Consider the following 8,314-nt stretch of genomic DNA (forward strand, 5'->3'; position numbering starts at 1 on the left):
AATTGTAAAAGAAAATTATTATTAATTTTTTTAACTTCGGTATTTCGTGGCTCAAATATTATGAAAATGAAAAAAGTAATTAATTAAAAAAAAAAAAAGCATACCAATAATATAAAGTTGTTTCTTTTTATTTTCATGATTTACCAACGTTTTTGCATAGACGATCTTCAAGATAGTACGAGTGCATATTGGACGAGACACGGATGATATAATTCAATCTTCCATTTTTATTATCCCACAAAAAAAGAAGGATAGGTAATGAGTTACTCCTACAGTACGTTCTTGGACAATACTCAAGGCATTGGGTTGAGTAGCAAGAGCAACTTTTAATTTATTATGAGCCAAATGATGGATTCAATAAGCTTACCTACTTGAATTGTATATTTTGAATATCAACTAATCACATAATATCCCTACAGTTCTTTTAATCTCTTTTGTATTATTTACAAAAATTTTGTGGGTATAAGTGATATTATGTAATCAATTAATTAATGGTTAACTATTACAAATGATCCTAACGAGGATATGGAATTGTTGAATTCACATTGCATTGTTCACAGAAAGTTCATGCAACATTTGTAGTTTGCAAATGTTATGGCACTATATGTTAAAAGTTCTTTGCAAGTGAAATAATGTGATCGACATTTTACAAAGCCGTTTCAAAATCTGAGCCTTCAAGATTTTGACCTCTCCTTCAAGATCAAATATGAGAAAAATTACTTGATTCTGACATGGAGAAGTCTTTCTTAGTAGTTAAAAGAAAGAACATATCAGAATTAATGAACAAGTTTGTGTGACGAATATCCACATTTTGTAGTGCAAGGGCTCTTTCCGCGACGAAATATTACCATCGTCACACAAAGGCGCCTTGCATGACAAAGCAAGGATGTTCGTAGCACAAAGTATATTCCCCAAAATTTTAAAGATTGAGGATTAGGAGTATTTGGTTGTGCAAGGCTTTTAGCGATGGAAATTTTTTCGTGCGAAACGCTATATATTTGTAAGGGTGACGAAAGTAGAAAGCCAAAATTTTTTTTTAAGAACTTTGAGTGACGAATGTGAAGCTTTGCACGACGAATCTTTCTTTGCGCAAAACCATAAAAATTTAGGCTGGTAACAAAAATGTGTTGCGGGAAATTTATTTATTTTATTAGAACTTTGCACAATGAATGAGATGGCCCAACTAGTTTCTCACCAAGGGACAACATTAGGAGCAACGACCCTAGTAGCGTGGAAGATATCTTGAGAAAAGATTTTATCACTGGTGTATCCGGAGAAGAATGAAAGAATGAAACAAAAAACAATTGCTTGATCATGAATTTCATAAAGTGAAGGATGTGGGATTTAAGGTATGAAAGCAATGTCCTCAACGAGGTTAATGATCTAGCAGTTTGGTAAGTCAACTAGACATTGACTATCCAGAAGGGCCGGTGTATTACTATGGTATCATGCTATGCGTGTTGGACACTTGATGAATCTACATGTGCTTGTCAGTTGAACAAGTTCACTGAACGTTGACTATCTAAGAAGCTTAAACATATGGATGCTTACCACATGTCAAACATTACAAAGCTTCTGGTTGTAGTTTGCAAATAGTTTTTAGACCTGAGGCATCATAAGTATCCTATATTTGTAGATAAGAACTTTGGTTACACCTTAAAACCTTCAATGAGATCATAGGCCTGATAGTGTGATATTTGAATTTATATGTATAAGTATGAGATACATGAATGTGCAATATAGAATCTATCACCTTTTGGTAATTTTAAAAATTAAGAAGACCAAAATCTAGACAAATGATGGTAAAACTGCAGCCCCAATTCCAAACCAACAATGGTTAATTTGCATAAGCAATCCATTCAAATCTAGAAAAAAATTCGGCTTAAATGACATGGTTTTAATTACATAGGCATTGGCGCGTGGCTTAAAAGCATGAGGCGCCGCCGCTTGCAGGAAAGTGGGCGCGTTTGGAGGCCGGTGATTTTTAGTTGGGTGTGTTCACACGCATCATGGGGGCCGCCACTAAGCTGGCTTATTGTTTGGTTAAATCTGCTTAAATTTTAGATTTTATGTCAAACTCAAATTTTAGCCAGTTATTGGAGGAAATTTGGAAAGATATAAAACCTAAACTTTAGATTTTAACCCAATTATTAGAGTTGTTCTAAAAGACTATTTTAGGGCATGCATGCATGCACATGACCTTTTCGTTCTTACAACCAATGATAGTAGTACAGCTAGATATAATCCACTTAACTTCTTACTTTATGATAAACAATTTCTTCTGTTTTCCTCAAGGCCAATATATACATATATCTTCTTGATGAGGAAAGCCTCTCGATTTAAACTGCAGAGAGGACGGTGCCTAATTCTTGGCTTGATTCTCAAATTAGTAAATTAATTAGATGGTCCCTCTTAACCACCATTTCAGTCCGTGAACAAGTTTTGGCACATTCAATTTTTCAATAACAAGTTTTGGATCCACATCGTATGGCCAATGGTTATAATCGAATATATTATATAAGTATGATCAATCAATATTTCTTGCTTCCGCATGTAAATCATTGAAGGATTTGGTAAGAACTGTTATGTAGAGAGAGAAGAAGAAGATTGAGAGGGTTTAGAGAAAGAAGGAATCTTTGTAAATGTATTGATCTTTCTTATTAGTTACAACTGTTTATTACAAGCTATATATAATAGCTATAGTAGCTTGCACTCTAAGCTACAATCACAACAAACTTAACTAACTTCTTAATCTGTTGACACATGTCAATTACATAGCCATAGGATCTTAATACTCCTAACATCCCCCCTCAAGCTCAGGAGTAGAGAAATTGAGCATGAGATTGAAAAATGTGTCTGAAATAGTGGTGCAAAGAGTCCTTTGTAAATACATTAGCAAACTGTTCATTCGAAGACCCGAAATGCACTTGCAGTTGTTGTTTTGCTACCCTCTCTCGAACAAAATGCACATCAATCTAAATGTTCTTAGTGCGTTGATGTTGAATTGGATTGTAAGTAAGAGCTATTGCAGATAAGTTGTCAAAAAAGAGGAGTGGTTTTTCAGAAAATAGAACATGCAGAAAAACCAACAGTTGTTTGATCCAATTGATTTCAGCTGCTATAGTTGACAAAGCCTGATATTTAGCTTCAATTGATGATCGAGAAACGATGTTTTGTTTCTTAGATGACCATGAAATGAGATTAGACCCCAAAAACACAACCATTCCAGTGGTTGATCTTCTATCATTAGAGTCCCCTGCCTAATTTGCATTACTATATGTAGTGACATCTAGCGAACCTTTGACATTATGAATACCACAACCTTGAGTAGCTCTTAAGTATCTGAGAATTCTTTTAACAGCCATAAAATGTGACTCCATAAGGCTTTGCATAAATTGACATACATGATGCACTGCAAAAGCAATGTCAGGCCTAGTGAATGTTAAGTATTGAAGGGCACCAACCAAACTTTTATATGGTGCAGGGCTATTGTAAGGCTTTCCATAATCTTTGAGCAATCTGTTGTAGGGCAAGCATGGAGTAGCACATGGTTTAGACAGTAATATTTGAGACTTGGTCAACAAATCTTAGACATAATATTTGAGACTTGGTCAACAAATCTATGACATACTTGTCTTGAGATAGTAATAAACCATCCTTCTTCTGCACAATTTGGATCTCCAAAAAGTAGTGAAGTGGTCCTAAGTCTTTTATATCAAATTCCTGAGTGGGAGATTGAATAACCTCAATGATTGCTTGTGTTGCATTTCTTATTATAATAGTATCATCAACATATAATACCAAGATCACCACATAACTGACAACATTTTTCACAAACAATGATGATTCTGCATATGTGGATTTGAACCCCAAAAATGGTAGAAAACTAGTGAATCTCTCATTCCAAGCCCTTGGTGCCTGTTTCAATCTTTGAATGTGGTGCGTGGTCTTCAGCTTTAATGTGGAAACGACACGTGTATTTGTTATGCTTATTGATTTTCCATGAGCTTGATGTTTTGGTGTTTAGTGTTTGCTTTTGGGCAGAGAGCATTCTAGTTTTCCCCAAGGGTTTAGACTTTCTTTGCTTCAACGTCATCTTTCTTGAAAATAAGCCTAGAACATGAATCTTGTAATTTGTCAGATTGATTTTCTGATTCGATTAATTTGAGCAAATTATTTAATTTAGCTCTTATTTAAATCAAAATTTTTAATTTATGAAATTAAACCTTAACTGATATAATTTGATAAAATTAGAGAATTTGTCTCATTTTGTATTTGATTTGATTTAATTCAAACTAAATGATTTAGTTTAGTCATTAATTAAATCAGAATTTTTAGTTTAAGGAATTAAACCATAATTGAGGAAAATTCGATATCTACACACACGTCATAAATTAATTGCAAATTCACGGAAAATTATATATTTCCTCTCACTTATGTTATGACATATGAAACCACTTAAATACCCGGCACTTAGAAAAATATCTTGTATAGGGTTGATGACTTGATGTTTGCAACCATTTAATGCTTCTATTTATCCAATGAAATCCTTTGTTTCCATAAAAAGAAAAGATGTAAAAGAGTCGACATGTGAAACCACTTAAATGCCCGGCACTTAGAAAAGTCTCTCATATAGGGTTGATAACTTGATGTTTGTAATCATTTAATGCTTGTATTTGTCCAATGAACTCCTCTATTTCCAAAAAAAAGAAAGATGTAAAAGAGCGGACATGTGAAAACCACTTAAATACCCGGCACTTAGAAAAAAATCTCTCATATAGGGTTGATAACTTGATATTTGTAACCATTTAATGCTTGTATTTCTCCAATGAAATCCTCCGTTTCCATAAAAAGAAAGATGTAAGAAGAGCATTTTGTCATGAAAACAGTACAAGCCTCCACTGCAAACCAATTAAACACGGCACACCATGAAGATGAAAGAGGTGAAGCTAAGAGTATCTCTAGTGGATTTGTAAATAGTGACAGCCACCGTATAAAATGAGTATAAAACATATATAGGGACAAAATGAATCTCCAATGGATCGGAAAGTGAGTTTCTAAAGTATAGGGACTAGTGTATGTCTCACATATAGGGATTGTATAGGGACAACCTTAAGTTGATAACGGGGTGCATAATCTGGATTAAAGTTTTTAATGCTTTTAAATTTGATGCTAATTAATTAAAAAAAAAGGTTAACATAAACAAAAAAAAAATGCATAGCTTGAGTGGAAAACGGAGCCTACAATATTGATTGAAGATTTAAATGTTTTTTATGCTTTTAATTAATTAAAAAAAAAAAAGTTAACATAAACAAAAAATGTGCACCTAATCAAATTATCATATAAAATCATAAAAACTTCAAATTTATGGGTACTACTATAAGGACTCTCCCATTGGAGGCAATATTCCTTTAAGGACACAAATATTCCCTTTAAGTCCCTAAATAAGTATTCAAAAGTGGTGGTAGGAGTTCGTAAATAGGGATTTTCATTAGAGATGCTCTAACACAAGCAGTAGGGGACCAATATGCATGTCATTTGGTTAAATAAATGAAACTGAGGAATTATATTGAGAAATTGAAGAGAACACATGGAGACGGATCGCATCGAACAAGAACACCAGTCGGGCCATGCATGTGTAGCACCAGCATGAGCTCTTGCATCAAGCACAGCTCATTGATATAAAGAAGATGTTTAACAATTAATAATGGCATGTTTGTTAACTACATTGTAATGTTTGGAAATTGAAAGAAAATTAAGAAGAAAGATGAAGAGAAGAAAGATCAACACAAAGAGTTTTACAGAGAGATAGATTTAGAGAGAGAAATATGCTTTTGTATTGATTGATAGAATGAAGGTTACACAACTGTTTTTATAAGGGAAAGCCTAACTACTCTAACCAACTTACTAATTGTATTGCTAACTTGTATACTTAATACTCCCCCTCAATCTTAACTGGAGAAACCCAGTTTGAGATTGGAAGAACATCTACAATCACTGAACCCAATGTTGAACCATCTGCAATCTTGCAATCCCATAACAAAGTCTCATGAGCAACTGTTTTGACACACCAAATTCCTTATCGAAAACCTTGGTCTCGCCAGCCACAGCCACTTCCAAAGCAACAACCCTCTCTGTGAACTTATCAACCTAGGCTATGATTCTAGCAATTGCATGAGAATCTTTTGACATCACATTGCTTTTACCTTCAACCTATCCATCATTGTTTAACATCTCTTTGCTATTGACTCCAACTTCTCCAGCATTGATTGGCATCACTAAACTGCGCAATTTCATATTGGTTCTTTCCAAAGAATTTCAACCCCACAAATTGATGTCTACACCTCTTTAGCTACTGCAAACCAAATAGAAGTTTGCACCTTTTGCAGATTCTATTTGTCCATTCAAAAAAAAAAAAATTCAATATTCATCTGCCTCTCACAGGAGTTTCAATCGAAGAACAGCCTCTTATAAAATTGTAAAACACCCTCAGGCCGATTATAACAATTTCTTGCGGGATTACCCTTCGTGGGATTTACCGTCAACAACTTTATTTAACATTGGCTTCGGCCTGTAAACAAAAAAATAACAAACTATAGTGTGGCATCGGCCTTAACTATAACACCACAGGATCGCCCTTTGTGGATTTTACCAAAATACAGCTACTCTTAACGGTGGCATCGGCCTTCACAATTTCAACAACAGAAAATCAACATCTATATAGGATTACCCTTCGTGGGATTTACCTACTCACATCATGGAATTACCCTTCGTGGGATTTACCGTTTACAACTTCATCAAACTTCATCGTATAACCGGACTTACTTTAGATTCATGCTAACAATTGAGTTGGTTAGACTCGACATTATAGGTTGTAATAAGGAAAATACTGCACCACTCCTCAGTAAGCTGCTGAATAATCTTCTTAGACATTACATTTCTCAATTTTGACACAAACCATAATCAGAACAACCACAAAATTGTACATGCCAGAATGCAAGAATTCACACGCATTTTTCCAAATATATCAAGAGTTGCAGAAAGATCAAACCCAATAACCTTGCAGACTATCAGTGAAGCAGAGAAAGAACTGGACACCACCATACAAATTGCACAATCCATCAATGACCAATATTCTTGAATCTAAATATCACAAACATAGAAATGAAGAAGAAGTGTCTGAAAAACTTAACCTTCTCGAAAATTCTGAGCTTGGCATTTCGTCAAACACTTGGGATACACATAGGTCTAAACGTTCTTCCATACCAGAGAACAGAGCACAGATCAAAATCGCAGAAAATAGAATTCAGAAAGCTGCACCACCAAGATGAATGAAGAAGCAGATAATCAATAGTGCAAAGAAAGTAAACTCTGTTCTCAGTCACATCTTTTTTTCAAGCACCAAGAAATCAAAAGACTGACGGTGGAGCGAGATCTTTCAACTTTGGCCAATGAGAACAGAGAAGTTCTCAAATCGATGGCCAAAAAACATGTATAGTCTGAGTACACAAACATTGCAGCATGTATGTTGCCACACTTCTCATATGTCACATGCCACCATCCTTTGATTATTTGAGCTTGATTCTACAATCTCGAACCATGACTGCGGAGGTTCTCTCACAGCCCAACGGCGTCAAAAAGTCGAGAATCCAACCCCTACAACTCCGGCTTTGACCAAATCCTTGACGTCACTGACAATCTACTCGCCGCCAACTGCCAAAACCCACCTGACTGGTACACCGTTCTTCAAATATCTCGACCCAGATCTGCAAACCCAACTCTCATCCAGACCCAGTTCGCAAACCGAGCAAGAACTGGAAAAAAAAAATCAAAAGAAAAATCTACTCAGAAATTTGGAAAGAAAATAAGCTAGAAACAGAGGGAAAATAATGAGAAATGGAACCACCAAAATCAATGGTATGAGCCTGATGGCTCTGATACCATGTTAACTGCATTGTAATGTTTGGAAATTGAAAGAAAATCAAGAGGAAAGCTGAAGAGAAGAAAGATCAACACAGAGAGTTTTACAAAGAGATAGATTTAGAGACAGAAATATGCTTTTGTATTGATTGATAGAATGAAGGTTACACAACTGTTTTTATAAGGGAAAGCCTAACTACTCTAACCAACTTACTAACTGTATTGCTAACTTGTATACTTAATAATGTTTACTTGACACAAGTTAAGAATTAATGAAACTATTATGTAGTTGTTCTCAGATGTTTTTAGTGATACAAACTGAACCAATAAAAATGTGGCTCCTACCTTGTAGTATTATGGTCTAGTGGTATTCTTTTTCACTTGTAAGTGAGAG

This window comes from Pyrus communis, chromosome 6 (assembly GCF_041283825.1).
Source record: "Pyrus communis isolate YQ-2024b chromosome 6, ASM4128382v1, whole genome shotgun sequence".
NCBI classification, from domain to species: Eukaryota; Viridiplantae; Streptophyta; class Magnoliopsida; order Rosales; family Rosaceae; genus Pyrus; species Pyrus communis.